At 36.9% G+C, this 7,693-nt stretch overlaps 1 long non-coding RNA gene across 2 annotated transcripts in view; it reads left to right on the top strand.

Annotated features, from left to right (window-relative positions):
* LOC108301858 overlaps positions 1 to 7,693 on the top strand; it is a 45,268-nt gene that overhangs the window by 20,181 nt on the left and 17,394 nt on the right. The gene's annotated exons all lie outside the window — the stretch shown is intronic.

Below are 7,693 nucleotides of genomic sequence, written 5' to 3'. Positions count from 1 at the left end.
TTTATCAGAATGTTCTGTTCGATGCCATTTATCCTTGATGATAGAAAATTGCGCTGTTGCCAGGACGCTGCTGCTGCCGCTGAAATAGAGGGCAGGAGCCACATTTCCATTTTCCGGCTTGAAAGCTATTCAAATGAATTTGCAGGGGGGTGTGTGGGGGGGAATCTAAACAAATGAGAATAAATCGAGTTCCCCTTTCCATTCTTTTCTTTAAATGGGTAGCTCTTCATTTCCGATATAAAGATTTTCGTTCATCAGTGTTTGTGAATACCTGGGAGATAGTGTAAGCCAACGCACAATTTATTTTGATGCTCTTAAAGTGACTAACCACATAAACATTTAAAAAGAAGTGCATGTCTAAATATATATAAAGTATAAGAATTATATATACATAGATCACATACATAACATACCTTCACACAATTCCAAACTACAATGAAAGATAAACTCTTTCAGTAGCGTTTCAATTCAATATAATTTGCAAGCACTGCTGGCTATTGATAGTTATGGACTTCTTACTAGTTGTGTATATACAAGTATTACTAGATAGGATAATTTTTAAAGCCATCCTCCCATGTTGTGTATTTCAGGATTCCATATAATTTAATTCCCTGGTAGGTCTTAACTAATTTAAAAACATTTCTCTATATAAAGATATATAGATATACAGATAGACATAGATAAAAGTTATCCTCTATTACATGTCTCTTTTAATTTTCCAAATTTGCCTTTTAAGTTTTGTTTCTAAGTTAGGAAATACAAAAGAGTTGGTATGCTGTGACTGTAAAAATATGAAATAGAGGCTGAAGCCTGTGCTTTCCTTTTTTAAAACTTAGATTCTTTGCAAGCTTAAAAAGATCATGTATTGGAACTCAAGGGATCACATCCAAAATATGACATTCAAAAATGAGAACTTAAAAAATACAGCCTCTATAATATTCTCTCTCTCTCTCTGATACTCTAATATTTTGGGTAGACACCTGAAAGTTTTTTCTCAAATATATGACATGGTTCACAGCTTTCGGACTCTTAGTATCTTACTTAGAATATATATATATATATATATATATATATAATTAGCAATGTCTTGACAGAAGCTATAAAACTTATGGGGCCCCCGCTGTGTTTTAATAATTAAATAACTTATATTAAATTCTAACCCTAACGTTTTGTTTCAAAGTCATACAGGCTGTTAGGATATTTTCAATGATATAAAGGCCTTTTAAGACGCAGCGACTAATTGTATTCGAAATTTCAGATAGTAGTTAAGCTTTAAAAAATACTCTGGTATTTTAAAACTTCACATTTTTTTAAACGAGTCATTGGTCTCTGAGTACTATGATTTTAGCTAGATGACTATTTACCTGTGATAGGCCATCGCTGGGCAAACCGGGGCTGCACGGACAATAATAGTATAAAATTAGAAAGAGAAAGGTAAACGGTGAGTTGTTACTGATGTTCCGAACTTTTCCAATAGAATTTTCAGGCAACTTCTTACAGGCAGCCACAATTCCTAGTTACGAATTCCGAACGATCCTAGTTATGGATTCCGAACAATCGTAGTTCAGCTGAAAATTCCCTTGTTAAGAAATTCAGCATAATAATGAAAAAAGAGTTAACAACGTCAGATGAAGCTAAATAATGCAAGGAAATGGCCCAAGACAGTCCAATTTGCTTGTTTGTTGTGGTAAAAACAATTAGGGGGGCGAGCATAGAGTATTTAGGTACTGAGAGTCCCTTTCCTTTTTTCTTGGCCCTGGGAATTGTGTTCTGGACCAAAAGCTTCACCATCTAACTCCTTTTCCAGTTGAGGCAACTCACAAGGTTCTTCGGGTGAATTTCCCCTTCTTGTAGGAGCTTGTGGTGGGCAGTGGGAGTCCGCGCCACCAGGACCGCAGAGGCGAAGGTGTAGGCGCTGAGTCGTGGCTGCCATCGCTCCATCACGTGGGACCCCCTTCCCAACTCTCACATCCCTAGCCCTAGAAACAGCCTGACTCCAAGCTCCTCGCATTCTCCGGCTCCATGCGGGGACCTGTGTAAGGGAAGTGAGGAAAAAGTAGGTGGAATCTCCTTGGGTGCCAAGGCAGGGGTTACGCAGCAAGGACCCCCCAGTTCCCCGGCGTCCGGTCGTGTAGAGACCTCTCTCCCTAGTCTATCCTGCACTACCTACATCTCAGGTCATCTCCTGGGCTTTGGCGGAGTAGTGAGGACTGGTTTAGAGTGTAGCCTCCAGCCAGGGCAGGAGTGGAAGGGGGAGGAAATGGTGAGAGAAAAGACAGGGCAAGTGCTAACCTAAAAGAACTTGGAAGAGGGAACAACAGGAAGTTGTCTGACAAATTCTGTAAAAAAGCAGGGCTCAGCTGGTTGAATGGGCTGCAGGTGTTGGGACTTCTTGTGGTACGGGTGTCTCTGTGTGGCTAGGCTTGCAGACTTGTGGAAAAGTTGAACTTTGGGTGGAATTGTGTAACCCGAGAGTGGAAACCGTGGGGTCACATTCCGGGTTGAGAAACCCTTCACTCCCAGCCCCAACATCCTGTTCTCTCACAGAGTACTGAATCCAAATAAAACTACAAGTTGGGCTACACTGTGGCAGCTCCATCTTCTAGGTAAGCAGGTAAATCACAGTCACCTTTGGAGAAGGGGAGCTTCTCCCTTCCCAAGTAGTGTATACACTAAACATTAAAAATAAAAGTGATTTTCTTTTCACCTTCTGAGATCCCAGGAATATGGGACTTGCCTTTTCTTCAACAAAAGAGCAAGCAATTCTGAAAGGCTGCAGAAACACTCACCCTTTAGGGGTCCCAGTATCCAGAAATGTTACATGCAATGGAAACACAAAAGTTCAACATTTTGATATTTTAAAAGATTTCCCCCTTTTAAATCCTCCTTATAAATGCCTGGTTGTAGCAACGTGAAAGTGCTTTCTTGTGAAAACATGCAGCAGGGTTCCCTTCCCTTTTCATGTGTACTAGCAGCTGCAAAACATTCCAAATGAGCTAAAAGGTCATTATGGAGACTATTAATAAGATGACATTCAGTGCTGGCCTCATCAACCAACGGAAAGCCTTGCCCCAGAAAATGAGAAAAGAGGAGGCAACAGTGCTTACAAAATACTCTAAATTCTGTGTTGCTTTCCAAATCCCAAATAACTCTTCATAGTTAGCTATCCCTCATGCTATTAACCCACCCCACTCAAGTTCAGTTTCCCCTGTGTTCAAGGGCTGCATTTGTACTTATTTCTTAAGTCTCCAGAGCTTTGAGATGTGCAAACAGTAAAGAATCACATTAATCCTGCTTTGATCTTAGAAAGGAGATCATAGCAGAAATCGGGTCACCACAGAGATAGGCGCTGCTGGGAAAATGAGCTTTATTTTTTTCTTTTTCTTTTTCCTTTAAGATATCTCCCTTGGCTTCAGGACATTCATTGCTAGTTAGCAAACTGGAGAATTGTCAATATGAACTATGAATAACTTGTGATTTAAAAGTGAGACAATTGAGCTNTTTTTTTTTTTTTTTTTTTTTTTTTTTTTGTCTTATAAATCTAGATACTGGAGTTAATGTACTCACCATGTCTATTTGGTTATTTACATAAACACATTGGACCATATTCCAAATACATGCCCCAAACACAACCTCCACAGGAACTTAATTGCCTGAAAAAAAAAAAAAGTTGTATTTCCTCTGCTGTCTTTTACCCTGGAGTCCTGTAAGCATAGAATAATGGTAGTTAATCTGCTTAGATAATTTAAGACTTAAAGATTAGAAGGCCTATATTGACAATTTCAAAATTCAAGTCTGAGTGCTTTGGATAAGCAAAGCTTAGGAGATGACAGATGTGATAAAAGAACTGCCAAAAACTAGACTTTATTAAAACTAAAAAGTGTGATGTTTTTGTGGCTCTGAAAGAAATGATTGTTATAATGCTCACTCAATCCAAATGTGTCCCTAAACAAACAACTACAGGGGTATTTTATTTTATGTTACCTGATATTTATACACATAATACAGCATTTCTCTCTGCTTGCATATACACATGCAGATAAATTTTATAGTGCTTTTCAGCCCACCTCACACATATATAAATATAGTTAATCAGTGTAGTTAATATAGCTGAGCTACATACTCAACACAAGTGATGTGTGCATAATCATAAGCATTTGTGCTAAACACACATCCTTCCCCTCATTTCCCAATTTGCTGTGGTAGCATCAACATATCACAGGAGGCTACTTACAAAGCAGTAGCTGTCATCCAGTTTTCTTCAGAATGTGTAGATTGGGAAGAACACATGAAGATATCTGAATTTGTTAAAAATGCTATTTTCTTTCAAATTATTCCTATTGAAGTTGATTTTCATTTAACCTCAATGAGCCAGTCTTGATGACAGTCCAAACCACACTGACACCAAGGCTACCCCAATGCTTTTACATGTAGCATAAAGTACATTAAACTGCTTTGCACCAAATATGTCCTTTTGAAGTGATTTTAGACCTGGTTTGCTAGGAGAACTAAAGTGGGAAAAGAGAATTTAGGGAGAAAGAGGGCAAGGAGAGAAAGTAGGTGAAAGAGAACCATATGAATAGAAAGTTGGTGAAAGGGAAAGTTTTGTGGCCATAGGTTATGTCCTGTGAATTGTGGAGGATTTTTTCATATTCAGTGTCTGCCTTCATTTTTTTTTTTTTTTTAATCTGTTCTTCTAAATCTGCTACCATTAAAGTTGGGTTCTAGAGAATATGTAGTGGAAGCTACCAAAATATCCCTTTAGGAGATGTTGAGAACATCTTATTGGATACAGATGCATTAAGCATTGCATTAAATGTCCCAAGAATGCTTATTTTGGTGACATTTAGCTGAAAAATGTACTGTGCTAAAATGGGCTGATTTTTGTTTTGTCTTGTGACTTAATCTCATTCTACAGATTACTTTATAAGCTGACTTTACCCATATTTTGAAGTCAAAGATATTTACTTTCCACAGGAGCAACAAATGTTGGCTACTTTTTGGTCCTTAAAGATGGCAGTAAACATTTCATCTTAATTATATTTAGAGTTTTGTTAAAAATTGTAATCTTTTCAGTCCACTCTCTTCCTTTTATCAGTGTCCCAAGATCCTGGCATGTCATATGTGTGTAAGGAGAGAGAATAGACCTCCTTGTCTTCTTAATTAAAGTTTATACAGCTTGTAGAAAGTAGTAATTTTCTAGAAAATTAGATCATTTTAGGTCACCATAGTTCCACTCTTCTTTCTTAAACATGTTTCTAAGCAAATCTTGCCCCTTAAAAGCCATCAATTAAAAAGCAGATTGTGGGAGAAATATGCTGAATTTACAGTATTTGGATTTAGAAATCTGACTCTGCCTCCATGAGAGTATGTATAAATGATAAATCCTACCCTGTATCCATGGTGTGACAACCCATGTTGGTTTTTGTATGGCATATCAGAGTGACACATGATACTTCCCATCCCTGTTCATTAGAAACAGCATCATTTTTACCTCTCTCCTCATTATGGGGGTTGTGATTCACATGCACAATACATCCTTCTTAAGTCAGGATTTATTTTTTAAACAAGATAGAAACCAAATTTAAGAAGGACATAATCAAGGTATTGAACCAAAGGATTTAAAAAATAACCAAAAAAAGGAGTCATTTTCACATTTAAAAAATGTTATGCTTACTTTTAGGAGATTCACCTAAACTTTTTTGTGGCTTCTCATTGCCTATAGAGGAAAGATAAGCACCACTGTGACGTAACTGGGGAGGCAGTCAGACTCTAGTGGTGGTGGGGGGCTTTGGAGTCAGACTGCTGAAAAATCTTCAGTAAGTTATTTTACTTTTCCAAACCTCAGTTTCTTTCAGTACAATTGGAATAACAATAGAACTGGTTTAAATGATGATGGTAGAATTAAGTGAGACAAATACCTGTAAAATGCTTAGCAAGATGTTTTGTGAAAGGTAAATGTTCAAAGAATACAAGTTAATGCTTAACATTAGCATAAATGTAATGCTTCACAAGGCCTTTCAGTTTCTACTTCTGTATATGCTAACCCCTTACACTGGAAAGCCCTCTCGGTTCATTGGCCACCTAGCTGACTTCTCACCTCTCTACCTCAGCTCAAGTGACATCTCCTCTGGGGAAATCTCCAGAGCTTGAAATTAGGTGCCTGTTTTTATGCCTCTGGAGTATCCACTGCTTAATTCTTTTACAGCATTTTTCAAGTTTTATTGTAATTGTTTTTTTAATCTGTCTCCTTATTGAAACTATAAGTTGTAGTAAGCACAATATAACATTTATATTTCTCAGAGCTCACAACTGAGCCTGATAGATAGTAAATACTCAATATATGTACAGTGAAAGAATATTCAATTTTTTTTTGTTTTGTTTACATTTATAAATAAGTTGTAATTGGATGTATTCTTTTGTCTTTAGTTTTCTCTAGTTAGTATTTCTCAAGGAAATACTAAACTTTGGGAGCTTAAGGTGGGAGAATTCCCTGAAGCCAGGAGTTTTGAGTCCAGCCTGGACAACAAAGCAAGACTCCTGTCTCTACAAATAGATAAACAAATAAATAAGAATTAGGCATAGAAGTGTGCATCTGTAGTCCTAGCTACTTGAGAGGATCACTTGAGCCCAGAGGTTTGAGACTGCAGTGTACTCCCGCCTGGGTAACAAAGCAAGATCCCCACCTCAAAAAAGAAAAAGAAAAAGAAAAAAAGGAGTGCTAAAAGGAACCTATTATTTCCCTGAGTAATTTTATGAAGAGGTTTGATTTGGGGCTCTATAATGAATTCTTGACATTTTCAGGACAAACTATTTTTGGTGAGTTCTTATTTTAATTGAAGAACTAATAGACATATTGGGTTACCTGTCCAATCCTTAGACATTCGGTTGTACTATTCAGTATATGGCTTATTCATATTCATTGAGGGTGATTTGGATTATCTACTTGAGTGCTAATAGGTTTCAACTACCACAATGCCCTAGCCAAGTGGGCTTCCAATTAATCCAATTATGTCAAGACATATTATAGTTAACAGGGTTTGGAGGGATCATAAACATTTCAAAAAACTATTTAGATCTATTTCACTGGCATCTTGGGCACATACAACTGTTGGACAGAAATACAAGGAAACCTCACTGTCTTAGGCTAATTTGAGGGAAGACCAGTATAAACTATGATATGTCAGAATTATAAAATGTTGTAATATATTATATAGAACATACTTACATAAGCCAGGGATTAATATTCTGTGGCCAAGACTCATAACTGGATCTGCTTTAATAAGTAGGACAGAATTCGTGTTTATTTCATTAATTGTTAGAAGCAGTTGTTACTGGAGTGTTTGAAAGCAGTCTATTTCCTTAAGAAGATTAATCACCCCCTGCAAAGCTAATTTAATTAGAGCTGTAAACTCTCTTCACCAAAGGAAAAGTTAAAGCCAATTCCCCAACTTAGAGTTATCAAATGTTTCAAAGGCACAAGGTGTGAATTAACTAGGTTTTCCTGGAATAACTTAATAAATATATGAGTTAAGTGATAATAATGATGATTCCTGCTGTTCTGCTCATGTAAACTGTAATTAATGTTTATAACGTTTCTCCTAGCCCCTCTTCAAAATTAAATTAAGCACTACAAAATTATAAAAGAAAAAAAGAAATTTTATTCTGTTGTGAGAACATTAGAATTTCTATT

The sequence above is a fragment of the Cebus imitator genome, unplaced genomic scaffold, assembly GCF_001604975.1.
Source record: "Cebus imitator isolate Cc_AM_T3 unplaced genomic scaffold, Cebus_imitator-1.0 Scaffold37, whole genome shotgun sequence".
Lineage (NCBI taxonomy): Eukaryota > Metazoa > Chordata > Mammalia > Primates > Cebidae > Cebus > Cebus imitator.
Note: the sequence above shows the minus strand (reverse complement) of the source record. Positions and strands in the feature narration are given on the sequence as shown.